Here is a 26,612-nt window from a genome sequence, read left to right on the forward strand (position 1 = left end):
ATGGACTTCAGGGTAATCTCCTGTTTGCGGTCAGCAGACTCTTTGAGGGAAGCCGTATCCTGGGACGGGAGGGCTACCTTCTTGGATAAGCGTGTTAATGCTTTGTCCACCCAAGGGGAGGATTCCCATCGTAACCTATCCGTTGATGGGAAAGGATACGCCATAAGAATCCTTTTGGAAATCTGCAGGGGATTCCCAAGCTTTTTCACATAACTCGTTCAGCTCGTGTGAGGGGGGAAAGGTTACCTCAGGCTTCTTTACCTTGTACATATGTACCCTCTTGTCAGGGATAGGGGGCTCCTCTGTGATGTGCAAAACATTTTTTATTGCCATAATCATATATCAAATGTATTTTGCCAAATTTGGCTGTAACTTTGCATCATCGTAATCGACACTGGAGTCAGAATCCGTGTCGGTATCTGTGTCAACAATCTGGATAGTGGGCGCTTATGAGACCCTGACAGTCCCTGCGACATAGGATCAGGCATGGGTTGAGACCCTGACTGTCGCAAAGCTTCAGCCTTGTCTAATCTTTTGTGCAATGAGTTTACACTAGCATTTAAAACATTCCACATATCCATCCAATCAGGTGTCGGCGGAGACACCACGTTCATTTGCTCCCGCTCCTCTCTAATATAGCCTTCTTCCTCAGACATGTCGACACACGCGTACCGACACACCACACACACAGGGAATACTTTTACTGAAGACATTTCCCCCACAAGGCCCTTTGGAGAGACAGAGAGAGAGTATGCCAGCACATACCCCAGCGCTATATAACCCAGGAATAGCACAGTAACTTAATGTTTGCACAGTAGCGCTGCTGTATGTAATTTGCGCCGAATTATGTGCCCCCCCCTCTCTTTTCAACCCTCTTGTCTACCGTGGTATAAGCAGGGGAGAGTCCGGGGAGCTTCCTCTCAGCGGTGCTGTGGAGAAAAAATGGCGCTGGTGAGTGCTGAGGGAGAAGCCCCGCCCCCTCGGCGGCGGGCTTCTGTCCCGTTTAAACTGTACAATTGGCGGGGGCTCATACATATATACAGTGCCCAGCTGTATATATGTTATATTTTTGCCAAAAAGAGGTTTATATTGCAGCCCAGGGCGCCCCCCCTGCGCCCTGCACCCTTACAGTGACCGGAGTATGTGAGGTGTATGGGAGCAATGGCGCACAGCTGCAGTGCTGTGCGTTACCTTAATGAAGATCATGAAGTCCTCTACCGTCTCTGAAGTCTTCTTTTCTTCTCATACTCACCCGGCTTCTATCTTCCGGCTCTGCGAGGGGGACGGACGGCGAGGGTGAGATCCTGCGTACCAATCCCTTTGGAGCTAATCCCTTTGGAGCTAATGGTGTCCAGTAGCTTAAGAAGCAGGAACTTGCAACTCGGAGAGTAGGGCTGCTTCTCCCCCCTCAGTCCCTCGGTGCAGGGAGTCTGTTGCCAGCAGTGCTCCCTGAAAATTAAAAACCTAACAAAATACTTTCTGTCAGAAAGCTCAGGAGAGCTCCTGAAAAGCACCCAGTCTCCACTGGGCACAGTATCAAACTGAGGTATGGAGGAGGGGCATAGAGGGAGGAGCCAGTGCACACCCAGAACTAAAGTCTTTCTTAAAGTGCCCATGTCTCCTGCGGAGCCCGTCTATCCCCATGGTCCTTACGGAGTCCCCAGCATCCTCTAGGACGTTAGAGAAAATAGGATTTTAATACCTACCGGTAAATCCTTTTCTCTTAGTCCGTAGAGGATGCTGGGCACCCGTCCCAGTGCGTACTGTGTCTGCAGTTATTAAATGGCCCTTAACTCCAGAACATTTATGTGGAGACAACTTTCCCGACTTGACCATCTTCCTTGGACGTTTTCCCCCTGTGTGACTGCTCCCCAGCCTCGGAGGGTTGCATCCATGGTCCCTAGGATCCAGTCCTGGATCCCGAACCTTCGCCCCTCTAGGAGGTGAGAACTGTGCAGCCACCAATGGAGTGAGATTCTGGTCTTGGAAGACAGGATTATCCTCCGGTGCGTGTGTAGGTGGGATCCGGACCACTTGTCCAACAGGTCCCACTGGAACAGTAAAGCCACGCCCATCCCAACGAAGCCACACCCCCTATTTTGCGGCGCGCGCGCACATTTATCCCTTTAATAGTGCCAATTGTGGGGAGCGCCAAAGAATTTTTTGGCTTGGGGGCGAAAAATTTCTAGTTACGCCACTGATCCCAAATCATACTTATTTTGCATAGGAGATACCATGGTCATGAAGATTGTTCTCCCAGGGTGAGGTTCATTCATTGCATTCTGGGTATGCTGACCCCTGTGATTTCCCCAAATGTGGGAAACTCGACTGCATTATTTGTGGTAGTGGGGGACTGTGTTTGTGCTTTCCTCTGGTCAGCTCTGGTAAAAGTCAGATTTCTTTGTCTCAGATTTTCCTCTAGCCTTGTTCTTCTTTCGAGAGTTCCCTTGTGCTGCCTCAGTTGGATCTCCTTCACTTGACAGGGGGGTGCCCGAGCAGCGACCCTCCCCAGCTCTAGCCCAACTCCTACTTACCTGCCAGGTGAGATACTATGATCATGAAGTTGCTTCTCCCAGGGCAAGGCTCACCCATTGCACTCTGGGTGTGCTGCCCCTGCGATTTCCGCAAATGTGGGAAACTTGACTGCATAATTTGTGTTTCCCCTGGTCGGCTCTCATATGATTCAGATCTCTTTGTCTCAGGTCTCTCTCCAGCCTAGTTTGCTGTCTGTTTCCACTTCTTTTTTCTTGAGCCCCTCCCTTCTATACCCTTGTGCACTATCCTGACTTCTCCTCCCGTCTGCTTACTTTGTGCCTTACAATGCACAATGCAAACTACAGGTAGTGCTGCAGGGCCCACACCTTTTTACTTGCCTTACAGAGCAGCTCTGGAGCTGTTACAGTGCCCAGCTGCTGCAAGAAATCAGCTTGAATGCTTCAGGGGCTGGGGCATGGCCAACATGAGCCCCACACCGAAGGAGGGTGGGGGTGTTTAATGCGAACTAGGGGTCATCCAAGCGCCGCAAAAGGCCGCCATGCCCTGCATACCCCTTTTCTCTTTTCATATGTAGATGAGGGTTCCAGCCAACTTTGGCCCACTGCTTGGATGACATCACCGTATGCAAATCCGTCTTCTGCAGACCTTCCCCCAGGAATGCTTGTACTAGTTGTTGCATTTGGTTTGTTGTTTGGGGGTGCTTCAGTATTAGGCAGCCTTCTGCCCTCCCATGTTCATCTGAAAATATGTGTTCTCCCTGCAGTTGTTGTCACCAGATGAGAGTTCCCTTGTGCTGCCTCAGTTGAATCTCCTTTACTTGACAGAGAAGTGCCTGAGCAGCGGCCCTCCCCAGCCCTATCCCAAATCATACTTATTTTGCATAGGAGATACCATGGTCATGAAGATTGATCTCCCAGGGTGAGGTTCATTCATTGCATTCTGGGTATGCTGACCCCTATGATTTCCCCAAATGTGGGAAACTCGACTGCATTATTTGTGGTAGTGGAGGACTGTGTTTGTGCTTTCCTCTGGTCAGCTCTGGTAAAAGTCAGATTTCTTTGTCTCAGATCTTCCTCTAGCCTTGTTCTTCTTTCGAGAGTTCCCTTGTGCTGCCTCAGTTGGATCTCCTTCACTTGACAGGGGGGTGCCCAAGCAGCGACCCTCCCCAGCTCTAGCCCATCTCATACTTACCTGCCAGGTGAGATACTATGATCAGGAAGGTGCTTCTCCCAGGGCAAGGCTCACCCATTGCACTCTGGGTGTGCTGCTCTTGTGATTTCCCCAAATGTGGGACACTTGACTGCATAATTTGTGTTTCCTCTGGTCGGCTCTCGTATAATTCAGATCTCTTTGTCTCAGGTCTATCTCAAGCCTAGTTTGCTGTCTGTTTCCACTTCTTTTTTCTTGAGCCCCTCCCTTCTATACCCTTGTGCACTATCCTGACTTCTCCTCCCGTCTGCTTACTTTGTGCCTTACAATGCACAATACGAACTACAGGTAGTGCTGCAGGGCCCACACCCTTTTACTTGCCTTACAGAGCAGCTCTGGAGCTGTTACAGTGCCCAGCTGCTGCAAGAAATCAGCTTGAATGCTTCAGGGGCTGGGGCATAGCCAACATGAGCCCCACACCGAAGCAGGGTGGGGGTGTTTAATGCGAACTAGGGGTCATCCAAGCGCCGCAAAAGGCCGCCATGCCCTGCATACCCCTTTTCTCTTTTCATATGCAGATGAGGGTTCCAGACAACTTTGGCCCACTGCTTGGATGACATCACCGTATGCAAATCCGTAATCTGCAGACCTTCCCCCAGGAATGCTTGTACTAGTTGTTGCATTTGGTTTGTTGTTTGGGGGTGCTTCAATATTAGGCAGCCTTCTGCCCTCCCATGTTCATCTGAAAATATGTGTTCTCCCTGCAGTTGTTGTCCCCAGATGAGAGTTCCCTTGTGCTGCCTCAGTTGAATCTCCTTTACTTGACAGAGATGTGCCTGAGCAGCGGCCCTCCCCAGCCCTATCCCAAATCATACTTATTTTGCATAGGAGATACCATGGTCATGAAGATTGTTCTCCCAGGGTGAGGTTCATTCATTGCATTCTGGGTATGCTGACCCCTATGATTTCCCCAAATGTGGGAAACTCGACTGCATTATTTGTGGTAGTGGGGGACTGTGTTTGTTCTTTCCTCTGGTCAGCTCTGGTAAAAGTCAGATTTATTTGTCTCAGATCTTCCTCTAGCCTTGTTCTTCTTTCGAGAGTTTCCTTGTGCTGCCTCAGTTGTATCTCCTTCACTTGACAGGGGGGTGCCCGAGCAGCGACCCTCCCCAGCTCTAGCCCAACTCCTACTTACCTGCTAGGTGAGATACTATGATCATGAAGGTGCTTCTCCCAGGGCAAGGCTCACCCATTTCACTCTGGGTGTGCTGCTCCTGCGATTTCTCCAAATGTGGGAAACTTGACTGCATAATTTGTGTTTCCCCTGGTCGGCTCTCGTATAATTCAGATCTCTTTGTCTCAGGTCTCTCTCCAGCCTAGTTTGCTGTCTGTTTCCACTTCTCTTTTCTTGAGCCGCTCCCTTCTATGCCCTTGCGCACTATCCTGACTTCTCCCGTCTGCTTAATTTGTGCCTTCCAACGCACAATGCAAACTACAGGTAGTGCTGCAGGGCCCACACTCTTTTATTTGCCTTGCAGAGCAGCTCTGGAGCTGTTACAGTGCCCAGCTGCTGCAAGAAATCAGCTTGAATGCTTCAGGGGCTGGGGCATAGCCAACATGAGCCCCACACCGAAGGAGGGTGGGGGTGTTTAATGCGAACTAGGGGTCATCCAAGCGCCGCAAAAGGCCGCCATGCCCTGCATGCCCCTTTTCTCTTTTCATATGCAGACGAGGGTTGAAGCCAACTTTGACTCACTGCTTGGATGACATCACCATATGCAAATCCATCTGCTGCAGGCCTTCCCCCAGGAATGCTTGCACTAGTTGTTGCATTTGGTTTGTTGTTTGGGGGTGCTTCAGTATTAGGCAGCCTTCTGCCCTCCCATGTTCATCTGAAAATATGTGTTCTCCCTGCAGTTGTTGTCCCCAGATGAGAGTTCCCTTGTGCTGCCTCAGTTGAATCTCCTTTACTTGACAGAGATGTGCCTGAGCAGCGGCCCTCCCCAGCCCTATCCCAAATCATACTTATTTTGCATAGGAGATACCATGGTCATGAAGATTGATCTCCCAGGGTGAGGTTCATTCATTGCATTTTGGGTATGCTGACCCCTATGATTTCCCCAAATGTGGGAAACTCGACTGCATTATTTGTGGTAGTGGAGGACTGTGTTTGTGCTTTCCTCTGGTCAGCTCTGGTAAAAGTCAGATTTCTTTGTCTCAGATCTTCCTCTAGCCTTGTTCTTCTTTTGAGAGTTCCCTTGTGCTTCCTCAGTTGGATTTCCTTCACTTGACAGGGGGGTGCCCGAGCAGCGACCCTCCCCAGCTCTAGCCCAACTCCTACTTACCTGCCAGGTGAGATACTATGATCAGGAAGGTGCTTCTCCCAGGGCAAGGCTCACCCATTGCACTCTGGGTGTGCTGCTCTTGTGATTTCCCCAAATGTGGGACACTTGACTGCATAATTTGTGTTTCCTCTGGTCGGCTCTCGTATAATTCAGATCTCTTTGTCTCAGGTCTATCTCAAGCCTAGTTTGCTGTCTGTTTCCACTTCTTTTTTCTTGAGCCCCTCCCTTCTATACCCTTGTGCACTATCCTGACTTCTCCTCCCGTCGGCTTACTTTGTGCCTTACAATGCACAATACGAACTACAGGTAGTGCTGCAGGGCCCACACCCTTTTACTTGCCTTACAGAGCAGCTCTGGAGCTGTTACAGTGCCCAGCTGCTGCAAGAAATCAGCTTGAATGCTTCAGGGGCTGGGGCATAGCCAACATGAGCCCCACACCGAAGCAGGGTGGGGGTGTTTAATGCGAACTAGGGGTCATCCAAGCGCCGCAAAAGGCCGACATGCCCTGCATACCCCTTTTCTCTTTTCATATGCAGATGAGGGTTCCAGACAACTTTGGCCCACTGCTTGGATGACATCACCGTATGCAAATCCGTAATCTGCAGACCTTCCCCCAGGAATGCTTGTACTAGTTGTTGCATTTGGTTTGTTGTTTGGGGGTGCTTCAATATTAGGCAGCCTTCTGCCCTCCCATGTTCATCTGAAAATATGTGTTCTCCCTGCAGTTGTTGTCCCCAGATGAGAGTTCCCTTGTGCTGCCTCAGTTGAATCTCCTTTACTTGACAGAGATGTGCCTGAGCAGCGGCCCTCCCCAGCCCTATCCCAAATCATACTTATTTTGCATAGGAGATACCATGGTCATGAAGATTGTTCTCCCAGGGTGAGGTTCATTCATTGCATTCTGGGTATGCTGACCCCTATGATTTCCCCAAATGTGGGAAACTCGACTGCATTATTTGTGGTAGTGGGGGACTGTGTTTGTTCTTTCCTCTGGTCAGCTCTGGTAAAAGTCAGATTTATTTGTCTCAGATCTTCCTCTAGCCTTGTTCTTCTTTCGAGAGTTTCCTTGTGCTGCCTCAGTTGTATCTCCTTCACTTGACAGGGGGGTGCCCGAGCAGCGACCCTCCCCAGCTCTAGCCCAACTCCTACTTACCTGCTAGGTGAGATACTATGATCATGAAGGTGCTTCTCCCAGGGCAAGGCTCACCCATTTCACTCTGGGTGTGCTGCTCCTGCGATTTCTCCAAATGTGGGAAACTTGACTGCATAATTTGTGTTTCCCCTGGTCGGCTCTCGTATAATTCAGATCTCTTTGTCTCAGGTCTCTCTCCAGCCTAGTTTGCTGTCTGTTTCCACTTCTCTTTTCTTGAGCCGCTCCCTTCTATGCCCTTGCGCACTATCCTGACTTCTCCCGTCTGCTTAATTTGTGCCTTCCAACGCACAATGCAAACTACAGGTAGTGCTGCAGGGCCCACACCCTTTTATTTGCCTTACAGAGCAGCTCTGGAGCTGTTACAGTGCCCAGCTGCTGCAAGAAATCAGCTTGAATGCTTCAGGGGCTGGGGCATAGCCAACATGAGCCCCACACCGAAGGAGGGTGGAGGTGTTTAATGCGAACTAGGGGTCATAAAAGCGCCGCAAAAGGCCGCCATGCCCTGCATGCCCCTTTTCTCTTTTCATATGCAGACGAGGGTTGAAGCCAACTTTGACTCACTGCTTGGATGACATCACCATATGCAAATCCATCTGCTGCAGGCCTTCCCCCAGGAATGCTTGCACTAGTTGTTGCATTTGGTTTGTTGTTTGGGGGTGCTTCAGTATTAGGCAGCCTTCTGCCCTCCCATGTTCATCTGAAAATATGTGTTCTCCCTGCAGTTGTTGTCCCCAGATGAGAGTTCCCTTGTGCTGCCTCAGTTGAATCTCCTTTACTTGACAGAGATGTGCCTGAGCAGCGGCCCTCCCCAGCCCTATCCCAAATCATACTTACTTTGCATAGGAGATACCATGGTCATGAAGATTGATCTCCCAGGGTGAGGTTCATTCATTGCATTTTGGGTATGCTGACCCCTATGATTTCCCCAAATGTGGGAAACTCGACTGCATTATTTGTGGTAGTGGAGGACTGTGTTTGTGCTTTCCTCTGGTCAGCTCTGGTAAAAGTCAGATTTCTTTGTCTCAGATCTTCCTCTAGCCTTGTTCTTCTTTTGAGAGTTCCCTTGTGCTTCCTCAGTTGGATTTCCTTCACTTGACAGGGGGGTGCCCGAGCAGCGACCCTCCCCAGCTCTAGCCCAACTCCTACTTACCTGCCAGGTGAGATACTATGATCATGTAGGTGCTTCTCCCAGGGCAAGGCTCACCCATTGCACTCTGGGTGTGCTGCTCCTGTGATTTCCCAAAATGTGGGACACTTGACTGCATAATTTGTGTTTCCTCTGGTCGGCTCTCGTATAATTCAGATCTCTTTGCATCAGGTCTCTCTCCAGCCTAGTTTGCTGTCTGTTTCCACTTCTCTTTTCTTGAGCCGTTCCCTTTTATGCCCTTGCGCACTATCCTGACTTCTCCCGTCTGCTTACTTTGTGCCTACCAACGCACAATGCGAACTACAGGTAGTGCTGCAGGTCCCACAACCTTTTATTTGCCTTACAGAGCAGCTCTGGAGCTGTTACAGAGCCCAGCTTCTGCAAGAAATCAGCTTGAATGCTTCAGGGGCTGGGGCATAACCAACATGAGCCCCACACCGAAGGAGGGTGGAGGTGTTTAATGTGAACTAGGGGTCATCCAAGCGCCGCAAAAGGCCGCCATGCCCTGCACGCCCCTTTTCTCTTTTCATATGCAGACGAGGGTTTAAGCCAACTTTGACCCACTGCTTGGATGACATCACCATATGCAAATCCATCTGCTGCAGGCCTTCCCCCAGGAATGCTTGCACTAGTTATTGCATTTGGTTTGTTGTTTGGGGGTGCTTCAGTATTAGGCAGCCTTCTGCCCTCCCATGTTCATCTGAAAATATGTGTTCTCCCTGCAGTTGTTGTCCCAAGATGAGAGTTCCCTTGTGCTGCCTCAGTTGAATCTCCTTTACTTGACAGAGATGTGCCTGAGCAGCGGCCCTCCCCAGCCCTATCCCAAATCATACTTATTTTGCATAGGAGATACCATGGTCATGAAGATTGTTCTCCCAGGGTGAGGTTCATTCATTGCATTCTGGGTATGCTGACCCCTATGATTTCCCCAAATGTGGGAAACTCGACTGCATTATTTGTGGTAGTGGGGGACTGTGTTTGTTCTTTCCTCTGGTCAGCTCTGGTAAAAGTCACATTTATTTGTCTCAGATCTTCCTCTAGCCTTGTTCTTCTTTCGAGAGTTTCCTTGTGCTGCCTCAGTTGTATCTCCTTCACTTGACAGGGGGGTGCCCGAGCAGCGACCCTCCCCAGCTCTAGCCCAACTCCTACTTACCTGCTAGGTGAGAAACTATGATCATGAAGGTGCTTCTCCCAGGGCAAGGCTCACCCATTTCACTCTGGGTGTGCTGCTCCTGCGATTTCTCCAAATGTGGGAAACTTGACTGCATAATTTGTGTTTCCCCTGGTCGGCTCTCGTATAATTCAGATCTCTTTGTCTCAGGTCTCTCTCCAGCCTAGTTTGCTGTCTGTTTCCACTTCTCTTTTCTTGAGCCGCTCCCTTCTATGCCCTTGCGCACTATCCTGACTTCTCCCGTCTGCTTAATTTGTGCCTTCCAACGCACAATGCAAACTACAGGTAGTGCTGCAGGGCCCACACCCTTTTATTTGCCTTACAGAGCAGCTCTGGAGCTGTTACAGTGCCCAGCTGCTGCAAGAAATCAGCTTGAATGCTTCAGGGGCTGGGGCATAGCCAACATGAGCCCCACACCGAAGGATGGTGGAGGTGTTTAATGCGAACTAGGGGTCATCCAAGCGCCGCAAAAGGCCGCCATGCCCTGCATGCCCCTTTTCTCTTTTCATATGCAGACGAGGGTTGAAGCCAACTTTGACTCACTGCTTGGATGACATCACCATATGCAAATCCATCTGCTGCAGGCCTTCCCCCAGGAATGCTTGCACTAGTTGTTGCATTTGGTTTGTTGTTTGGGGGTGCTTCAGTATTAGGCAGCCTTCTGCCCTCCCATGTTCATTTGAAAATATGTGTTCTCCCTGCAGTTGTTGTCCCCAGATGAGAGTTCCCTTGTGCTGCCTCAGTTGAATCTCCTTTACTTGACAGAGATGTGCCTGAGCAGCGGCCCTCCCCAGCCCTATCCCAAATCATACTTATTTTGCATAGGAGATACCATGGTCATGAAGATTGATCTCCCAGGGTGAGGTTCATTCATTGCATTTTGGGTATGCTGACCCCTATGATTTCCCCAAATGTGGGAAACTCGACTGCATTATTTGTGGTAGTGGAGGACTGTGTTTGTGCTTTCCTCTGGTCAGCTCTGGTAAAAGTCAGATTTCTTTGTCTCAGATCTTCCTCTAGCCTTGTTCTTCTTTCGAGAGTTCCCTTGTGCTTCCTCAGTTGGATTTCCTTCACTTGACAGGGGGGTGCCCGAGCAGCGACCCTCCCCAGCTCTAGCCCAACTCCTACTTACCTGCCAGGTGAGATACTATGATCATGTAGGTGCTTCTCCAAGGGCAAGGCTCACCCATTGCACTCTGGGTGTGCTGCTCCTGTGATTTCCCAAAATGTGGGACACTTGACTGCATAATTTGTGTTTCCTCTGGTCGGCTCTCGTATAATTCAGATCTCTTTGCATCAGGTCTCTCTCCAGCCTAGTTTGCTGTCTGTTTCCACTTCTCTTTTCTTGAGCCGTTCCCTTTTATGCCCTTGCGCGCTATCCTGACTTCTCCCGTCTGCTTACTTTGTGCCTTGCAACGCACAATGCGAACTACAGGTAGTGCTGCAGGTCCCACAACCTTTTATTTGCCTTACAGAGCAGCTCTGGAGCTGTTACAGAGCCCAGCTTCTGCAAGAAATCAGCTTGAATGCTTCAGGGGCTGGGGCATAGCCAACATGAGCCCCACACCGAAGGAGGGTGGAGGTGTTTAATGTGAACTAGCGGTCATCCAAGCGCCGCAAAAGGCCGCCATGCCCTGCATGCCCCTTTTCTCTTTTCATATGCAGACGAGGGTTTAAGCCAACTTTGACCCACTGCTTGGATGACATCACCATATGCAAATCCATCTGCTGCAGGCCTTCCCCCAGGAATACTTGCACTAGTTGTTGCATTTGGTTTGTTGTTTGGGGGTGCTTCAGTATTAGGCAGCCTTCTGCCCTCCCATGTTCATCTGAAAATATGTGTTCTCCCTGCAGTTGTTGTCCCCAGATGAGAGTTCCCTTGTGCTGCCTCAGTTGAATCTCCTTTACTTGACAGAGATGTGCCTGAGCAGCGGCCCTCCCCAGCCCTATCCCAAATCATACTTATTTTGCATAGGAGATACCATGGTCATGAAGATTGTTCTCCCAGGGTGAGGTTCATTCATTGTATTCTGGGTATGCTGACCCCTATGATTTCCCCAAATGTGGGAAACTCGACTGCATTATTTGTGGTAGTGGGGGACTGTGTTTGTTCTTTCCTCTGGTCAGCTCTGGTAAAAGTCAGATTTATTTGTCTCAGATCTTCCTCTAGCCTTGTTCTTCTTTCGAGAGTTTCCTTGTGCTGCCTCAGTTGTATCTCCTTCACTTGACAGGGATGTGCCCGAGCAGCGACCCTCCCCAGCTCTAGCCCAACTCCTACTTACCTGCTAGGTGAGATACTATGATCATGAAGGTGCTTCTCCCAGGGCAAGGCTCACCCATTTCACTCTGGGTGTGCTGCTCCTGCGATTTCCCCAAATGTGGGAAACTTGACTGCATAATTTGTGTTTCCCCTGGTCGGCTCTCGTATAATTCAGATCTCTTTGTCTCAGGTCTCTCTCCAGCCTAGTTTGCTGTCTGTTTCCACTTCTCTTTCTTGATCCGCTCCCTTCTATGCCCTTGCGCACTATCCTGACTTCTCCCGTCTGCTTAATTTGTGCCTTCCAACGCACAATGCAAACTACAGGTAGTGCTGCAGGGCCCACACCCTTTTACTTGCCTTACAGAGCAGCTCTGGAGCTGTTACAGTGCCCAGCTGCTGCAAGAAATCAGCTTGAATGCTTCAGGGGCTGGGGCATAGCCAACATGAGCCCCACACCGAAGGAGGGTGGAGGTGTTTAATGCGAACAAGGGGTCATCCAAGCGCCGCAAAAGGCCGCCATGCCCTGCATGCCCCTTTTCTCTTTTCATATGCAGACGAGGGTTGAAGCCAACTTTGACTCACTGCTTGGATGACATCACCATATGCAAATCCATCTGCTGCAGGCCTTCCCCCAGGAATGCTTGCACTAGTTGTTGCATTTGGTTTGTTGTTTGGGGGTGCTTCAGTATTAGGCAGCCTTCTGCCCTCCCATGTTCATCTGAAAATATGTGTTCTCCCTGCAGTTGTTGTCCCCAGATGAGAGTTCCCTTGTGCTGCCTCAGTTGAATCTCCTTTACTTGACAGAGATGTGCCTGAGCAGCGGCCCTCCCCAGCCCTATCCCAAATCATACTTATTTTGCATAGGAGATACCATGGTCATGAAGATTGTTCTCCCAGGGTGAGGTTCATTCATTGCATTCTGGGTATGCTGACCCCTGTGATTTCCCCAAATGTGGGAAACTCGACTGCATTATTTGTGGTAGTGGGGGACTGTGTTTGTGCTTTCCTCTGGTCAGCTCTGGTAAAAGTCAGATTTCTTTGTCTCAGATTTTCCTCTAGACTTGTTCTTCTTTCGAGAGTTATCTTGTGCTGTCTCAGTTGGATCTCCTTCACTTGACAGGGGGGTGCCCGAGCAGCGACCCTCCCCAGCTCTAGCCCAACTCCTACTTACCTGCCAGGTGAGATACTATGATCATGAAGTTGCTTCTCCCAGGGCAAGGCTCACCCATTGCACTCTGGGTATGCTGCCCCTACGATTTCCCCAAATGTGGAAAACTTGACTGCATAATTTGTGTTTCCCCTGGTCGGCTCTCATATAATTCAGATCTCTTTGTCTCAGGTCTCTCTCCAGCCTAGTTTGCTGTCTGTTTCCACATCTTTTTTCTTGAGCCCCTCCCTTCAATACCCTTGTGCACTATCCTGACTTCTCCTCCCGTCTGCTTACTTTTTGCCTTACAATGCACAATGCAAACTACAGGTAGTGCTGCAGGGCCCACACCCTTTTACTTGCCTTACAGAGCAGCTCTGGAGCTGTTACAGTGCCCAGCTGCTGCAAGAAATCAGCTTGAATGCTTCAGGGGCTGGGGCATGGCCAACATGAGCCCCACACCGAAGGAGGGTGGGGGTGTTTAATGCGAACTAGGGATCATCCAAGCGCCGCAAAAGGCCGCCATGCCCTGCATACCCCTTTTCTCTTTTCATATGCAGATGAGGGTTCCAGCCAATTTTGGCCCACTGCTTGGATGACATCACCGTATGCAAATCCGTCTTCTGCAGACCTTCCCCCAGGAATGCTTGTACTAGTTGTTGCTTTTGGTTTGTTGTTTGGGGGTGCTTCAGTATTAGGCAGCCTTCTGCCCTCCCATGTTCATCTGAAAATATGTGTTCTCCCTGCAGTTGTTGTCCCCAGATGAGAGTTCCCTTGTGCTGCCTCAATTGAATCTCCTTTACTTGACTGAGATGTGCCTGAGCAGCGGCCCTCCCCAGCCCTATCCAAAAACATACTTATTTTGCATAGGAGATACCATGGTCATGAAGATTGCTCTCCCAGGGTGAGGTTCATTCATTGCATTCTGGGAATGCTGACCCCTGTGATTTCCCCAAATGTGGGAAACTCGACTGCATTATTTGTGGTAGTGGGGGACTGTGTTTGTTCTTTCCTCTGGTCAGCTCTGGTTAAAGTCAGATTTCTTTGTCTCAGATCTTCCTCTAGCCTTGTTCTTCATTCGAGAGTTCCCTTGTGCTGCCTCAGTTGGATCTCCTTCACTTGACAGGGGGGTGCCCGAGCAGCGACCCTCCCCAGCTCTAGCCCATCTCCTTCTTACCTGCCAGGTGAGATACTATGATCAGGAAGGTGCTTCTCCCAGGGCAAGGCTCACCCATTGCACTCTGGGTGTGCTGCTCCTGTGATTTCCCAAAATGTGGGACACTTGACTGCATAATTTGTGTTTCCTCTGGTCGGCTCTCGTATAATTCAGATCTCTTTGCATCAGGTCTCTCTCCAGCCTAGTTTGCTGTCTGTTTCCACTTCACTTTTCTTGAGCCGTTCCCTTTTATGCCCTTGCGCACTATACTGACTTCTCCCGTCTGCTTACTTTGTGCCTTGCAACGCACAATGCGAACTACAGGTAGTGCTGCAGGTCCCACAACCTTTTATTTGCCTTACAGAGCAGCTCTGGAGCTGTTACAGAGCCCAGCTTCTGCAAGAAATCAGCTTGAATGCTTCAGGGGCTGGGGCATAGCCAACATGAGCCCCACACCGAAGGAGGGTGGAGGTGTTTAATGTGAACTAGGGGTCATCCAAGCGCCGCAAAAGGCCGCCATGCCCTGCATGCCCCTTTTCTCTTTTCATATGCAGACGAGGGTTTAAGCCAACTTTGACCCACTGCTTGGATGACATCACCATATGCAAATCCATCTGCTGCAGGCCTTCCCCCAGGAATGCTTGCACTAGTTGTTGCATTTGGTTTGTTGTTTGGGGGTGCTTCAGTATTAGGCAGCCTTCTGCCCTCCCATGTTCATCTGAAAATATGTGTTCTCCCTGCAGTTGTTGTCCCCAGATGAGAGTTCCCTTGTGCTGCCTCAGTTGAATCTCCTTTACTTGACAGAGATGTGCCTGAGCAGCGGCCCTCCCCAGCCCTATCCCAAATCATACATATTTTGCATAGGAGATACCATGGTCATGAAGATTGTTCTCCCAGGGTGAGGTTCATTCATTGCATTCTGGGTATGCTGACCCCTATGATTTCCCCAAATGTGGGAAACTCGACTGCATTATTTGTGGTAGTGGGGGACTGTGTTTGTTCTTTCCTCTGGTCAGCTCTGGTAAAAGTCAGATTTATTTGTCTCAGATCTTCCTCTAGCCTTGTTCTTCTTTCGAGAGTTTCCTTGTGCTGCCTCAGTTGTATCTCCTTCACTTGACAGGGATGTGCCCGAGCAGCGACCCTCCCCAGCTCTAGCCCAACTCCTACTTACCTGCTAGGTGAGATACTATGATCATGAAGGTGCTTCTCCCAGGGCAAGGCTCACCCATTTCACTCTGGGTGTGCTGCTCCTGCGATTTCCCCAAATGTGGGAAACTTGACTGCATAATTTGTGTTTCCCCTGGTCGGCTCTCGTATAATTCAGATCTCTTTGTCTCAGGTCTCTCTCCAGCCTAGTTTGCTGTCTGTTTCCACTTCTCTTTTCTTGAGCCGCTCCCTTCTATGCCCTTGCGCACTATCCTGACTTCTCCCGTCTGCTTAATTTGTGCCTTCCAACGCACAATGCAAACTACAGGTAGTGCTGCAGGGCCCACACCCTTTTACTTGCCTTACAGAGCAGCTCTGGAGCTGTTACAGTGCCCAGCTGCTGCAAGAAATCAGCTTGAATGCTTCAGGGGCTGGGGCATAGCCAACATGAGCCCCACACCGAAGGAGGGTGGAGGTGTTTAATGCGAACTAGGGGTCATCCAAGCGCTGCAAAAGGCCGCCATGCCCTGCATGCCCCTTTTCTCTTTTCATATGCAGACGAGGGTTGAAGCCAACTTTGACTCACTGCTTGGATGACATCACCATATGCAAATCCATCTGCTGCAGGCCTTCCCCCAGGAATGCTTGCACTAGTTGTTGCATTTGGTTTGTTGTTTGGGGGTGCTTCAGTATTAGGCAGCCTTCTGCCCTCCCATGTTCATCTGAAAATATGTGTTCTCCCTGCAGTTGTTGTCCCCAGATGAGAGTTCCCTTGTGCTGCCTCAGTTGAATCTCCTTTACTTGACAGAGATGTGCCTGAGCAGCGGCCCTCCCCAGCCCTATCCCAAATCATACTTATTTTGCATAGGAGATACCATGGTCATGAAGATTGTTCTCCCAGGGTGAGGTTCATTCATTGCATTCTGGGTATGCTGACCCCTGTGATTTCCCCAAATGTGGGAAACTCGACTGCATTATTTGTGGTAGTGGGGGACTGTGTTTGTGCTTTCCTCTGGTCAGCTCTGGTAAAAGCCAGATTTCTTTGTCTCAGATCTTCCTCTAGCCTTGTTCTTCTCTCGAGAGTTCCCTTGTGCTGCCTCAGTTGGATCTCCTTCACTTGACAGGGGGGTGCCCGGGCAGCGACCCTCCCCAGCTCTAGCCCATCTCATACTTACCTGCCAGGTGAGATACTATGATCAGGAAGGTGCTTCTCCCAGGGCAAGGCTCACCCATTGCACTCTGGGTGTGCTGTTCCTGTGATTTCCCCAAATGTGGGACACTTGACTGCATAATTTGTGTTTCCTCTGGTCGGCTCTCATATAATTCAGATCTCTTTGTCTCAGGTCTATCTCCAGCCTAGTTTGCTGTCTGTTTCCACTTCTTTTTTCTTGAGCCCCTCCCTTCTATACCCTTGTGCACTATCCTGACTTCTCCTCCCGTCTGCTTACTTTGTGCCTTACAATGCACAATGCGAACTACAGGTAGTGCTGCAGGGCCCACACCCTTTTACTTGCCTTACAGAGCAGCTCTGGAGCTGTTACAGTGCCCAGCTGCTGCAAGAAATCAGCTTGAATGCTTCAGGGGCTGGGGCATAGCCAACATGAGCCCCACACCGAAGGAGGGTGGGGGTGTTTAATGCGAACTAGGGGTCATCCAAGCACCTCAAAAGGCCGCCATGCCCTGCATACCCCTTTTCTCTTTTCATATGCAGATGAGGGTTCCAGACAACTTTGGCCCACTGCTTGGATGACATCACCGTATGCAAATCCGTCTTCTGCAGACCTTCCCCCAGGAATGCTTGTACTAGTTGTTGCATTTGGTTTGTTGTTTGGGGGTGCTTCAATATTAGGCAGCCTTCTGCCCTCCCATGTTCATCTGAAAATATGTGTTCTCCCTGCAGTTGTTGTCCCCAGATGAGAGTTCCCTTGTGCTGCCTCAGTTGAATCTCCTTTACTTGACAGAGATGTGCCTGAGCAGCGGCCCTCCCCAGCCCTATCCCAAATCATACTTATTTTGCATAGGAGATGCCATGGTCATGAAGATTGTTCTCCCAGGGTGAGGTTCATTCATTGCATTCTGGGTATGCTGACCCCTGTGATTTTCCCAATTGTGGGAAACTCGACTGCTTTATTTGTGGTAGTGGGGGACTGTGTTTGTGCTTTCCTCTGGTCAGCTCTGGTAAAAGTCAGATTTCTTTGTCTCAGATCTTCCTCTAGCCTTGTTCTTCTTTCGAGAGTTCCCTTGTGCTGCCTCAGCTGGATCTCCTTCACTTGACAGGGGGGTGCCCGAGCAGCGACCCTCCCCAGCTCTAGCCCAACTCCTACTTACCTGCCAGGTGAGATACTATGATCAGGAAGGTGCTTCTCCCAGGGCAAGGCTCACCCATTGCACTCTGGGTGTGCTGCTCCTGTGATTTCCCAAAATGTGGGACACTTGACTGCATAATTTGTGTTTCCTCTGGTCGGCTCTCGTATAATTCAGATCTCTTTGCATCAGGTCTCTCTCCAGCCTAGTTTGCTGTCTGTTTCCACTTCTCTTTTCTTGAGCCGTTCCCTTTTATGCCCTTGCGCACTATACTGACTTCTCCCGTCTGCTTACTTTGTGCCTTGCAACGCACAATGCGAACTACAGGTAGTGCTGCAGGTCCCACAACCTTTTATTTGCCTTACAGAGCAGCTCTGGAGCTGTTACAGAGCCCAGCTTCTGCAAGAAATCAGCTTGAATGCTTCAGGGGCTGGGGCATAGCCAACATGAGCCCCACACCGAAGGAGGGTGGAGGTGTTTAATGTGAACTAGGGGTCATCCAAGCGCCGCAAAAGGCCGCCATGCCCTGCATGCCCCTTTTCTCTTTTCATATGCAGACGAGGGTTTAAGCCAACTTTGACCCACTGCTTGGATGACATCACCATATGCAAATCCATCTGCTGCAGGCCTTCCCCCAGGAATGCTTGCACTAGTTGTTGCATTTGGTTTGTTGTTTGGGGGTGCTTCAGTATTAGGCAGCCTTCTGCCCTCCCATGTTCATCTGAAAATATGTGTTCTCCCTGCAGTTGTTGTCCCCAGATGAGAGTTCCCTTGTGCTGCCTCAGTTGAATCTCCTTTACTTGACAGAGATGTGCCTGAGCAGCGGCCCTCCCCAGCCCTATCCCAAATCATACATATTTTGCATAGGAGATACCATGGTCATGAAGATTGTTCTCCCAGGGTGAGGTTCATTCATTGCATTCTGGGTATGCTGACCCCTATGATTTCCCCAAATGTGGGAAACTCGACTGCATTATTTGTGGTAGTGGGGGACTGTGTTTGTTCTTTCCTCTGGTCAGCTCTGGTAAAAGTCAGATTTATTTGTCTCAGATCTTCCTCTAGCCTTGTTCTTCTTTCGAGAGTTTCCTTGTGCTGCCTCAGTTGTATCTCCTTCACTTGACAGGGATGTGCCCGAGCAGCGACCCTCCCCAGCTCTAGCCCAACTCCTACTTACCTGCTAGGTGAGATACTATGATCATGAAGGTGCTTCTCCCAGGGCAAGGCTCACCCATTTCACTCTGGGTGTGCTGCTCCTGCGATTTCCCCAAATGTGGGAAACTTGACTGCATAATTTGTGTTTCCCCTGGTCGGCTCTCGTATAATTCAGATCTCTTTGTCTCAGGTCTCTCTCCAGACTAGTTTGCTGTCTGTTTCCACTTCTCTTTTCTTGAGCCGCTCCCTTCTATGCCCTTGCGCACTATCCTGACTTCTCCCGTCTGCTTAATTTGTGCCTTCCAACGCACAATGCAAACTACAGGTAGTGCTGCAGGGCCCACACCCTTTTACTTGCCTTACAGAGCAGCTCTGGAGCTGTTACAGTGCCCAGCTGCTGCAAGAAATCAGCTTGAATGCTTCAGGGGCTGGGGCATAGCCAACATGAGCCCCACACCGAAGGAGGGTGGAGGTGTTTAATGCGAACTAGGGGTCATCCAAGCGCTGCAAAAGGCCGCCATGCCCTGCATGCCCCTTTTCTCTTTTCATATGCAGACGAGGGTTGAAGCCAACTTTGACTCACTGCTTGGATGACATCACCATATGCAAATCCATCTGCTGCAGGCCTTCCCCCAGGAATGCTTGCACTAGTTGTTGCATTTGGTTTGTTGTTTGGGGGTGCTTCAGTATTAGGCAGCCTTCTGCCCTCCCATGTTCATCTGAAAATATGTGTTCTCCCTGCAGTTGTTGTCCCCAGATGAGAGTTCCCTTGTGCTGCCTCAGTTGAATCTCCTTTACTTGACAGAGATGTGCCTGAGCAGCGGCCCTCCCCAGCCCTATCCCAAATCATACTTATTTTGCATAGGAGATACCATGGTCATGAAGATTGTTCTCCCAGGGTGAGGTTCATTCATTGCATTCTGGGTATGCTGACCCCTGTGATTTCCCCAAATGTGGGAAACTCGACTGCATTATTTGTGGTAGTGGGGGACTGTGTTTGTGCTTTCCTCTGGTCAGCTCTGGTAAAAGCCAGATTTCTTTGTCTCAGATCTTCCTCTAGCCTTGTTCTTCTCTCGAGAGTTCCCTTGTGCTGCCTCAGTTGGATCTCCTTCACTTGACAGGGGGGTGCCCGGGCAGCGACCCTCCCCAGCTCTAGCCCATCTCATACTTACCTGCCAGGTGAGATACTATGATCAGGAAGGTGCTTCTCCCAGGGCAAGGCTCACCCATTGCACTCTGGGTGTGCTGTTCCTGTGATTTCCCCAAATGTGGGACACTTGACTGCATAATTTGTGTTTCCTCTGGTCGGCTCTCATATAATTCAGATCTCTTTGTCTCAGGTCTATCTCCAGCCTAGTTTGCTGTCTGTTTCCACTTCTTTTTTCTTGAGCCCCTCCCTTCTATACCCTTGTGCACTATCCTGACTTCTCCTCCCGTCTGCTTACTTTGTGCCTTACAATGCACAATGCGAACTACAGGTAGTGCTGCAGGGCCCACACCCTTTTACTTGCCTTACAGAGCAGCTCTGGAGCTGTTACAGTGCCCAGCTGCTGCAAGAAATCAGCTTGAATGCTTCAGGGGCTGGGGCATAGCCAACATGAGCCCCACACCGAAGGAGGGTGGGGGTGTTTAATGCGAACTAGGGGTCATCCAAGCACCTCAAAAGGCCGCCATGCCCTGCATACCCCTTTTCTCTTTTCATATGCAGATGAGGGTTCCAGACAACTTTGGCCCACTGCTTGGATGACATCACCGTATGCAAATCCGTCTTCTGCAGACCTTCCCCCAGGAATGCTTGTACTAGTTGTTGCATTTGGTTTGTTGTTTGGGGGTGCTTCAATATTAGGCAGCCTTCTGCCCTCCCATGTTCATCTGAAAATATGTGTTCTCCCTGCAGTTGTTGTCCCCAGATGAGAGTTCCCTTGTGCTGCCTCAGTTGAATCTCCTTTACTTGACAGAGATGTGCCTGAGCAGCGGCCCTCCCCAGCCCTATCCCAAATCATACTTATTTTGCATAGGAGATGCCATGGTCATGAAGATTGTTCTCCCAGGGTGAGGTTCATTCATTGCATTCTGGGTATGCTGACCCCTGTGATTTTCCCAATTGTGGGAAACTCGACTGCTTTATTTGTGGTAGTGGGGGACTGTGTTTGTGCTTTCCTCTGGTCAGCTCTGGTAAAAGTCAGATTTCTTTGTCTCAGATCTTCCTCTAGCCTTGTTCTTCTTTCGAGAGTTCCCTTGTGCTGCCTCAGCTGGATCTCCTTCACTTGACAGGGGGGTGCCCGAGCAGCGACCCTCCCCAGCTCTAGCCCAACTCCTACTTACCTGCCAGGTGAGATACTATGATCAGGAAGGTGCTTCTCCCAGGGCAAGGCTCACCCATTGCACTCTGGGTGTGCTGCTCCTGTGATTTCCCAAAATGTGGGACACTTGACTGCATAATTTGTGTTTCCTCTGGTCGGCTCTCGTATAATTCAGATCTCTTTGCATCAGGTCTCTCTCCAGCCTAGTTTGCTGTCTGTTTCCACTTCTCTTTTCTTGAGCCGTTCCCTTTTATGCCCTTGCGCACTATACTGACTTCTCCCGTCTGCTTACTTTGTGCCTTGCAACGCACAATGCGAACTACAGGTAGTGCTGCAGGTCCCACAACCTTTTATTTGCCTTACAGAGCAGCTCTGGAGCTGTTACAGAGCCCAGCTTCTGCAAGAAATCAGCTTGAATGCTTCAGGGGCTGGGGCATAGCCAACATGAGCCCCACACCGAAGGAGGGTGGAGGTGTTTAATGCGAACTAGGGGTCATCCAAGCTCCGCAAAAGGCCGCCATGCCCTGCATGCCCCTTTTCTCTTTTCATATGCAGACGAGGGTTGAAGCCAACTTTGACTCACTGCTTGGATGACATCACCATATGCAAATCCATCTGCTGCAGGCCTTCCCCCAGGAATGCTTGCACTAGTTGTTGCATTTGGTTTGTTGTTTGGGGGTGCTTCAGTATTAGGCAGCCTTCTGCCCTCCCATGTTCATCTGAAAATATGTGTTCTCCCTGCAGTTGTTGTCCCCAGATGAGAGTTCCCTTGTGCTGCCTCAGTTGAATCTCCTTTACTTGACAGAGATGTGCCTGAGCAGCGGCCCTCCCCAGCCCTATCCCAAATCATACTTATTTTGCATAGGAGATACCATGGTCATGAAGATTGTTCTCCCAGGGTGAGGTTCATTCATTGCATTCTGGGTATGCTGACCCCTGTGATTTCCCCAAATGTGGGAAACTCGACTGCATTATTTGTGGTAGTGGGGGACTGTGTTTGTGCTTTCCTCTGGTCAGCTCTGGTAAAAGTCAGATTTCTTTGTCTCAGATTTTCCTCTAGACTTGTTCTTCTTTCGAGAGTTACCTTGTGCTGTCTCAGTTGGATCTCCTTCACTTGACAGGGGGGTGCCCGAGCAGCGACCCTCCCCAGCTCTAGCCCAACTCCTACTTACCTGCCAGGTGAGATACTATGATCATGAAGTTGCTTCTCCCAGGGCAAGGCTCACCCATTGCACTCTGGGTGTGCTGCCCCTACGATTTCCCCAAATGTGGAAAACTTGACTGCATAATTTGTGTTTCCCCTGGTCGGCTCTCATATAATTCAGATCTCTTTGTCTCAGGTCTCTCTCCAGCCTAGTTTGCTGTCTGTTTCCACTTCTTTTTTCTTGAGCCCCTCCCTTCAATACCCTTGTGCACTATCCTGACTTCTCCTCCCGTCTGCTTACTTTGTGCCTTACAATGCACAATGCAAACTACAGGTAGTGCTGCAGGGCCCACACCCTTTTACTTGCCTTACAGAGCAGCTCTGGAGCTGTTACAGTGCCCAGCTGCTGCAAGAAATCAGCTTGAATGCTTCAGGGGCTGGGGCATGGCCAACATGAGCCCCACACCGAAGGAGGGTGGGGGTGTTTAATGCGAACTAGGGATCATCCAAGCGCCGCAAAAGGCCGCCATGCCCTGCATACCCCTTTTCTCTTTTCATATGCAGATGAGGGTTCCAGCCAATTTTGGCCCACTGCTTGGATGACATCACCGTATGCAAATCCGTCTTCTGCAGAACTTCCCCCAGGAATGCTTGTACTAGTTGTTGCTTTTGGTTTGTTGTTTGGGGGTGCTTCAGTATTAGGCAGCCTTCTGCCCTCCCATGTTCATCTGAAAATATGTGTTCTCCCTGCAGTTGTTGTCCCCAGATGAGAGTTCCCTTGTGCTGCCTCAGTTGAATCTCCTTTACTTGACAGAGATGTGCCTGAGCAGCGGCCCTCCCCAGCCCTATCCCAAATCATACTTATTTTGCATAGGAGATACCATGGTCATGAAGATTGTTCTCCCAGGGTGAGGTTCATTCATTGCATTCTGGGTATGCTGACCCCTGTGATTTCCCCAAATGTGGGAAACTCGACTGCATTATTTGTGGTAGTGGGGGACTGTGTTTGTGCTTTCCTCTGGTCAGCTCTGGTAAAAGTCAGATTTCTTTGTCTCAGATCTTCCTCTAGCCTTGTTCTTCATTCGAGAGTTCCCTTGTGCTGCATCAGTTGGATCTCCTTCACTTGACAGGGGGGTGCCCGAGCAGCGACCCTCCCCAGCTCTAGCCCATCTCCTACTTACCTGCCAGGTGAGATACTATGATCAGGAAGGTGCTTCTCCCAGGGCAAGGCTCACCCATTGCACTCTGGGTGTGCTGCTCCTGCGATTTCCCCAAATGTGGGAAACTTGACTGCATAATTTGTGTTTCCCCTGGTCGGCTCTCGTATAATTCAGATCTCTTTGTCTCAGGTCTCTCTCCAGACTAGTTTGCTGTCTGTTTCCACTTCTCTTTTCTTGAGCCGCTCCCTTCTATGCCCTTGCGCACTATCCTGACTTCTCCCGTCTGCTTAATTTGTGCCTTCCAACGCACAATGCGAACTACAGGTAGTGCTGCAGGGCCCACACCCTTTTACTCGCCTTACAGAGCAGCTCTGGAGCTGTTACAGTGCCCAGCTGCTGCAAGAAATCAGCTTGAATGCTTCAGGGGCTGGGGCATAGCCAACATGAGCCCCACACCGAAGGAGGGTGGAGATGTTTAATGCGAACTAGGGGTCATCCAAGCGCCGCAAAAGGCCGCCATGCCCTGCACGCCCCTTTTCTCTTTTCATATGCAGACGAGGGTTGAAGCCAACTTTGACCCACTGCTTGGATGACATCACCATATGCAAATCCATCTGCTGCAGGCCTTCCCCCAGGAATGCTTGCACTAGTTGTTGCATTTGGTTTGTTGTTTGGGGGTGCTTCAGTATTAGGCAGCCTTCTGCCCTCCCATGTTCATCTGAAAATATGTGTTCTCCCTGCAGTTGTTGTCCCCAGATGAGAGTTCCCTTGTGCTGCCTCAGTTGAATCTCCTTTACTTGACAGAGATGTGCCTGATCAGCGGCCCTCCCCAGCCCTATCCCAAATCATACTTATTTTGCATAGGAGATACCATGGTCATGAAGATTGTTCTCCCAGGGTGAGGTTCATTCATTGCATTCTGGGTATGCTGACCCCTGTGATTTCCCCAAATGTGGGAAACTCGACTGCATTATTTGTGGTAGTGGGGGACTGTGTTTGTGCTTTCCTCTGGTCAGCTCTGGTAAAAGCCAGATTTCTTTGTCTCAGATCTTCCTCTAGCCTTGTTCTTCTCTCGAGAGTTCCCTTGTGCTGCCTCAGTTGGATCTCCTTCACTTGACAGGGGGGTGCCCGGGCAGCGACCCTCCCCAGCTCTAGCCCATCTCATACTTACCTGCCAGGTGAGATACTATGATCAGGAAGGTGCTTCTCCCATGGCAAGGCTCACCCATTGCACTCTGGGTGTGCTGCCCCTACGTTTTCCCCAAATGTGGAAAACTTGACTGCATAATTTGTGTTTCCCCTGGTCGGCTCTCATATAATTCAGATCTCTTTGTCTCAGGTCTCTCTCCAGCCTAGTTTGCTGTCTGTTTCCACTTCTTTTTTCTTGAGCCCCTCCCTTCAATACCCTTGTGCACTATCCTGACTTCTCCTCCCGTCTGCTTACTTTGTGCCTTACAATGCACAATGCAAACTACAGGTAGTGCTGCAGGGCCCACACCCTTTTACTTGCCTTACAGAGCAGCTCTGGAGCTGTTACAGTGCCCAGCTGCTGCAAGAAATCAGCTTGAATGCTTCAGGGGCTGGGGCATGGCCAACATGAGCCCCACACCGAAGGAGGGTGGGGGTGTTTAATGCAAACTAGGGATCATCCAAGCGCCGCAAAAGGCCGCCATGCCCTGCATACCCCTTTTCTCTTTTCATATGCAGATGAGGGTTCCAGACAATTTTGGCCCACTGCTTGGATGACATCACCGTATGCAAATCCGTCTTCTGCAGACCTTCCCCCAGGAATGCTTGTACTAGTTGTTGCTTTTGGTTTGTTGTTTGGGGGTGCTTCAGTATTAGGCAGCCTTCTGCCCTCCCATGTTCATCTGAAAATATGTGTTCTCCCTGCAGTTGTTGTCCCCAGATGAGAGTTCCCTTGTGCAGCCTCAATTGAATCTCCTTTACTTGACTGAGATGTGCCTGAGCAGCGGCCCTCCCCAGCCCTATCCAAAAACATACTTATTTTGCATAGGAGATACCATGGTCATGAAGATTGCTCTCCCAGGGTGAGGTTCATTCATTGCATTCTGGGAATGCTGACCCCTGTGATTTCCCCAAATGTGGGAAACTCGACTGCATTATTTGTGGTAGTGGGGGACTGTGTTTGTTCTTTCCTCTGGTCAGCTCTGGTTAAAGTCAGATTTCTTTGTCTCAGATCTTCCTCTAGCCTTGTTCTTCATTCGAGAGTTCCCTTGTGCTGCCTCAGTTGGATCTCCTTCACTTGACAGGGGGGTGCCCGAGCAGCGACCCTCCCCAGCTCTAGCCCATCTCCTTCTTACCTGCCAGGTGAGATACTATGATCAGGAAGGTGCTTCTCCCAGGGCAAGGCTCACCCATTGCACTCTGGGTGTGCTGCTCCTGCGATTTCCCCAAATGTGGGAAACTTGACTGCATAATTTGTGTTTCCCCTGGTCGGCTCTCGTATAATTCAGATCTCTTTGTCTCAGGTCTCTCTCCAGACTAGTTTGCTGTCTGTTTCCACTTCTCTTTTCTTGAGCCGCTCCCTTCTATGCCCTTGCGCACTATCCTGACTTCTCCCGTCTGCTTAATTTGTGCCTTCCAACGCACAATGCGAACTACAGGTAGTGCTGCAGGGCCCACACCCTTTTACTCTCCTTACAGAGCAGCTCTGGAGCTGTTACAGTGCCCAGCTGCTGCAAGAAATCAGCTTGAATGCTTCAGGGGCTGGGGCATAGCCAACATGAGCCCCACACCGAAGGAAGGTGGAGATGTTTAATGCGAACTAGGGGTCATCCAAGCGCCGCAAAAGGCCGCCATGCCCTGCACGCCCCTTTTCTCTTTTCATATGCAGACGAGGGTTGAAGCCAACTTTGACCCACTGCTTGGATGACATCACCATATGCAAATCCATCTGCTGCAGGCCTTCCCCCAGGAATGCTTGCACTAGTTGTTGCATTTGGTTTGTTGTTTGGGGGTGCTTCAGTATTAGGCAGCCTTCTGCCCTCCCATGTTCATCTGAAAATATGTGTTCTCCCTGCAGTTGTTGTCCCCAGATGAGAGTTCCCTTGTGCTGCCTCAGTTGAATCTCCTTTACTTGACAGAGATGTGCGTGATCAGCTGCCCTCCCCAGCCCTATCCCAAATCATACTTATTTTGCATAGGAGATACCATGGTCATGAAGATTGTTCTCCCAGGGTGAGGTTCATTCATTGCATTCTGGGTATGCTGACCCCTGTGATTTCCCCAAATGTGGGAAACTCGACTGAATTATTTGTGGTAGTGGGGGACTGTGTTTGTGCTTTCCTCTGGTCAGCTCTGGTAAAAGCCAGATTTCTGTGTCTCAGATCTTCCTCTAGCCTTGTTCTTCTCTCGA

General features: G+C 50.1%; 39 non-coding genes and 4 pseudogenes across 39 annotated transcripts; all 43 read left to right on the top strand.

Annotated features, from left to right (window-relative positions):
* Nucleotides 1-2,210: 2,210 nt before the first annotated feature.
* LOC135020227 (U1 spliceosomal RNA) lies at nt 2,211-2,374 on the top strand. The gene has a single exon (XR_010217680.1). It is a non-coding gene; the product is annotated as a U1 spliceosomal RNA (small nuclear RNA).
* Nucleotides 2,375-2,526: 152 nt separating this feature from the next.
* LOC135020202 (U1 spliceosomal RNA) lies at nt 2,527-2,668 on the top strand (annotated as a pseudogene).
* A 695-nt stretch (nt 2,669-3,363) lies between these two features.
* LOC135020049 (U1 spliceosomal RNA) lies at nt 3,364-3,527 on the top strand. Its single transcript, XR_010217534.1, has one exon. It is a non-coding gene; the product is annotated as a U1 spliceosomal RNA (small nuclear RNA).
* Nucleotides 3,528-3,679: 152 nt separating this feature from the next.
* Nucleotides 3,680-3,842, top strand: LOC135020124 (U1 spliceosomal RNA). The gene has a single exon (XR_010217605.1). It is a non-coding gene; the product is annotated as a U1 spliceosomal RNA (small nuclear RNA).
* A 674-nt stretch (nt 3,843-4,516) lies between these two features.
* Nucleotides 4,517-4,680, top strand: LOC135020042 (U1 spliceosomal RNA). The gene has a single exon (XR_010217527.1). It is a non-coding gene; the product is annotated as a U1 spliceosomal RNA (small nuclear RNA).
* Nucleotides 4,681-4,832: 152 nt separating this feature from the next.
* Nucleotides 4,833-4,995, top strand: LOC135020207 (U1 spliceosomal RNA). The gene has a single exon (XR_010217664.1). It is a non-coding gene; the product is annotated as a U1 spliceosomal RNA (small nuclear RNA).
* A 671-nt stretch (nt 4,996-5,666) lies between these two features.
* On the top strand, nt 5,667-5,830 carry LOC135020035 (U1 spliceosomal RNA). Its single transcript, XR_010217520.1, has one exon. It is a non-coding gene; the product is annotated as a U1 spliceosomal RNA (small nuclear RNA).
* Nucleotides 5,831-5,982: 152 nt separating this feature from the next.
* Nucleotides 5,983-6,145, top strand: LOC135020157 (U1 spliceosomal RNA). The gene has a single exon (XR_010217634.1). It is a non-coding gene; the product is annotated as a U1 spliceosomal RNA (small nuclear RNA).
* Nucleotides 6,146-6,819: 674 nt separating this feature from the next.
* Nucleotides 6,820-6,983, top strand: LOC135020043 (U1 spliceosomal RNA). Its single transcript, XR_010217528.1, has one exon. It is a non-coding gene; the product is annotated as a U1 spliceosomal RNA (small nuclear RNA).
* A 152-nt stretch (nt 6,984-7,135) lies between these two features.
* Nucleotides 7,136-7,298, top strand: LOC135020208 (U1 spliceosomal RNA). Its single transcript, XR_010217665.1, has one exon. It is a non-coding gene; the product is annotated as a U1 spliceosomal RNA (small nuclear RNA).
* A 671-nt stretch (nt 7,299-7,969) lies between these two features.
* Nucleotides 7,970-8,133, top strand: LOC135020240 (U1 spliceosomal RNA). The gene has a single exon (XR_010217692.1). It is a non-coding gene; the product is annotated as a U1 spliceosomal RNA (small nuclear RNA).
* A 152-nt stretch (nt 8,134-8,285) lies between these two features.
* LOC135020170 (U1 spliceosomal RNA) lies at nt 8,286-8,448 on the top strand. Its single transcript, XR_010217640.1, has one exon. It is a non-coding gene; the product is annotated as a U1 spliceosomal RNA (small nuclear RNA).
* A 671-nt stretch (nt 8,449-9,119) lies between these two features.
* On the top strand, nt 9,120-9,283 carry LOC135020044 (U1 spliceosomal RNA). The gene has a single exon (XR_010217529.1). It is a non-coding gene; the product is annotated as a U1 spliceosomal RNA (small nuclear RNA).
* A 152-nt stretch (nt 9,284-9,435) lies between these two features.
* On the top strand, nt 9,436-9,598 carry LOC135020204 (U1 spliceosomal RNA). The gene has a single exon (XR_010217663.1). It is a non-coding gene; the product is annotated as a U1 spliceosomal RNA (small nuclear RNA).
* Nucleotides 9,599-10,269: 671 nt separating this feature from the next.
* Nucleotides 10,270-10,433, top strand: LOC135020036 (U1 spliceosomal RNA). Its single transcript, XR_010217521.1, has one exon. It is a non-coding gene; the product is annotated as a U1 spliceosomal RNA (small nuclear RNA).
* A 152-nt stretch (nt 10,434-10,585) lies between these two features.
* Nucleotides 10,586-10,748, top strand: LOC135020210 (U1 spliceosomal RNA). The gene has a single exon (XR_010217667.1). It is a non-coding gene; the product is annotated as a U1 spliceosomal RNA (small nuclear RNA).
* Nucleotides 10,749-11,419: 671 nt separating this feature from the next.
* On the top strand, nt 11,420-11,583 carry LOC135020057 (U1 spliceosomal RNA). The gene has a single exon (XR_010217541.1). It is a non-coding gene; the product is annotated as a U1 spliceosomal RNA (small nuclear RNA).
* A 152-nt stretch (nt 11,584-11,735) lies between these two features.
* On the top strand, nt 11,736-11,898 carry LOC135020173 (U1 spliceosomal RNA). Its single transcript, XR_010217643.1, has one exon. It is a non-coding gene; the product is annotated as a U1 spliceosomal RNA (small nuclear RNA).
* Nucleotides 11,899-12,568: 670 nt separating this feature from the next.
* Nucleotides 12,569-12,732, top strand: LOC135020228 (U1 spliceosomal RNA). The gene has a single exon (XR_010217681.1). It is a non-coding gene; the product is annotated as a U1 spliceosomal RNA (small nuclear RNA).
* Nucleotides 12,733-12,884: 152 nt separating this feature from the next.
* Nucleotides 12,885-13,026, top strand: LOC135020195 (U1 spliceosomal RNA; annotated as a pseudogene).
* Nucleotides 13,027-13,721: 695 nt separating this feature from the next.
* On the top strand, nt 13,722-13,885 carry LOC135020087 (U1 spliceosomal RNA). The gene has a single exon (XR_010217570.1). It is a non-coding gene; the product is annotated as a U1 spliceosomal RNA (small nuclear RNA).
* A 152-nt stretch (nt 13,886-14,037) lies between these two features.
* On the top strand, nt 14,038-14,200 carry LOC135020192 (U1 spliceosomal RNA). The gene has a single exon (XR_010217657.1). It is a non-coding gene; the product is annotated as a U1 spliceosomal RNA (small nuclear RNA).
* A 671-nt stretch (nt 14,201-14,871) lies between these two features.
* LOC135020077 (U1 spliceosomal RNA) lies at nt 14,872-15,035 on the top strand. The gene has a single exon (XR_010217561.1). It is a non-coding gene; the product is annotated as a U1 spliceosomal RNA (small nuclear RNA).
* A 152-nt stretch (nt 15,036-15,187) lies between these two features.
* Nucleotides 15,188-15,350, top strand: LOC135020174 (U1 spliceosomal RNA). The gene has a single exon (XR_010217644.1). It is a non-coding gene; the product is annotated as a U1 spliceosomal RNA (small nuclear RNA).
* Nucleotides 15,351-16,021: 671 nt separating this feature from the next.
* Nucleotides 16,022-16,185, top strand: LOC135020229 (U1 spliceosomal RNA). The gene has a single exon (XR_010217682.1). It is a non-coding gene; the product is annotated as a U1 spliceosomal RNA (small nuclear RNA).
* A 152-nt stretch (nt 16,186-16,337) lies between these two features.
* LOC135020110 (U1 spliceosomal RNA) lies at nt 16,338-16,500 on the top strand. Its single transcript, XR_010217592.1, has one exon. It is a non-coding gene; the product is annotated as a U1 spliceosomal RNA (small nuclear RNA).
* A 674-nt stretch (nt 16,501-17,174) lies between these two features.
* LOC135020075 (U1 spliceosomal RNA) lies at nt 17,175-17,338 on the top strand. The gene has a single exon (XR_010217559.1). It is a non-coding gene; the product is annotated as a U1 spliceosomal RNA (small nuclear RNA).
* Nucleotides 17,339-17,490: 152 nt separating this feature from the next.
* Nucleotides 17,491-17,653, top strand: LOC135020155 (U1 spliceosomal RNA). Its single transcript, XR_010217632.1, has one exon. It is a non-coding gene; the product is annotated as a U1 spliceosomal RNA (small nuclear RNA).
* A 671-nt stretch (nt 17,654-18,324) lies between these two features.
* LOC135020078 (U1 spliceosomal RNA) lies at nt 18,325-18,488 on the top strand. The gene has a single exon (XR_010217562.1). It is a non-coding gene; the product is annotated as a U1 spliceosomal RNA (small nuclear RNA).
* A 152-nt stretch (nt 18,489-18,640) lies between these two features.
* On the top strand, nt 18,641-18,803 carry LOC135020176 (U1 spliceosomal RNA). The gene has a single exon (XR_010217646.1). It is a non-coding gene; the product is annotated as a U1 spliceosomal RNA (small nuclear RNA).
* A 671-nt stretch (nt 18,804-19,474) lies between these two features.
* On the top strand, nt 19,475-19,638 carry LOC135020230 (U1 spliceosomal RNA). Its single transcript, XR_010217683.1, has one exon. It is a non-coding gene; the product is annotated as a U1 spliceosomal RNA (small nuclear RNA).
* A 152-nt stretch (nt 19,639-19,790) lies between these two features.
* Nucleotides 19,791-19,953, top strand: LOC135020111 (U1 spliceosomal RNA). Its single transcript, XR_010217593.1, has one exon. It is a non-coding gene; the product is annotated as a U1 spliceosomal RNA (small nuclear RNA).
* Nucleotides 19,954-20,627: 674 nt separating this feature from the next.
* Nucleotides 20,628-20,791, top strand: LOC135020076 (U1 spliceosomal RNA). The gene has a single exon (XR_010217560.1). It is a non-coding gene; the product is annotated as a U1 spliceosomal RNA (small nuclear RNA).
* A 152-nt stretch (nt 20,792-20,943) lies between these two features.
* On the top strand, nt 20,944-21,106 carry LOC135020156 (U1 spliceosomal RNA). The gene has a single exon (XR_010217633.1). It is a non-coding gene; the product is annotated as a U1 spliceosomal RNA (small nuclear RNA).
* Nucleotides 21,107-21,777: 671 nt separating this feature from the next.
* On the top strand, nt 21,778-21,941 carry LOC135020231 (U1 spliceosomal RNA). Its single transcript, XR_010217684.1, has one exon. It is a non-coding gene; the product is annotated as a U1 spliceosomal RNA (small nuclear RNA).
* A 152-nt stretch (nt 21,942-22,093) lies between these two features.
* On the top strand, nt 22,094-22,235 carry LOC135020158 (U1 spliceosomal RNA; annotated as a pseudogene).
* Nucleotides 22,236-22,930: 695 nt separating this feature from the next.
* On the top strand, nt 22,931-23,094 carry LOC135020232 (U1 spliceosomal RNA). Its single transcript, XR_010217685.1, has one exon. It is a non-coding gene; the product is annotated as a U1 spliceosomal RNA (small nuclear RNA).
* A 152-nt stretch (nt 23,095-23,246) lies between these two features.
* On the top strand, nt 23,247-23,409 carry LOC135020108 (U1 spliceosomal RNA). The gene has a single exon (XR_010217590.1). It is a non-coding gene; the product is annotated as a U1 spliceosomal RNA (small nuclear RNA).
* Nucleotides 23,410-24,080: 671 nt separating this feature from the next.
* Nucleotides 24,081-24,244, top strand: LOC135020233 (U1 spliceosomal RNA). Its single transcript, XR_010217686.1, has one exon. It is a non-coding gene; the product is annotated as a U1 spliceosomal RNA (small nuclear RNA).
* A 152-nt stretch (nt 24,245-24,396) lies between these two features.
* LOC135020190 (U1 spliceosomal RNA) lies at nt 24,397-24,538 on the top strand (annotated as a pseudogene).
* Nucleotides 24,539-25,233: 695 nt separating this feature from the next.
* Nucleotides 25,234-25,397, top strand: LOC135020088 (U1 spliceosomal RNA). Its single transcript, XR_010217571.1, has one exon. It is a non-coding gene; the product is annotated as a U1 spliceosomal RNA (small nuclear RNA).
* Nucleotides 25,398-25,549: 152 nt separating this feature from the next.
* Nucleotides 25,550-25,712, top strand: LOC135020136 (U1 spliceosomal RNA). The gene has a single exon (XR_010217613.1). It is a non-coding gene; the product is annotated as a U1 spliceosomal RNA (small nuclear RNA).
* A 671-nt stretch (nt 25,713-26,383) lies between these two features.
* On the top strand, nt 26,384-26,547 carry LOC135020073 (U1 spliceosomal RNA). Its single transcript, XR_010217557.1, has one exon. It is a non-coding gene; the product is annotated as a U1 spliceosomal RNA (small nuclear RNA).
* The last annotated feature ends 65 nt before the right edge of the window (nt 26,548-26,612 follow it).

This window comes from Pseudophryne corroboree, unplaced genomic scaffold, assembly GCF_028390025.1.
Source record: "Pseudophryne corroboree isolate aPseCor3 unplaced genomic scaffold, aPseCor3.hap2 scaffold_345, whole genome shotgun sequence".
NCBI classification, from domain to species: Eukaryota; Metazoa; Chordata; class Amphibia; order Anura; family Myobatrachidae; genus Pseudophryne; species Pseudophryne corroboree.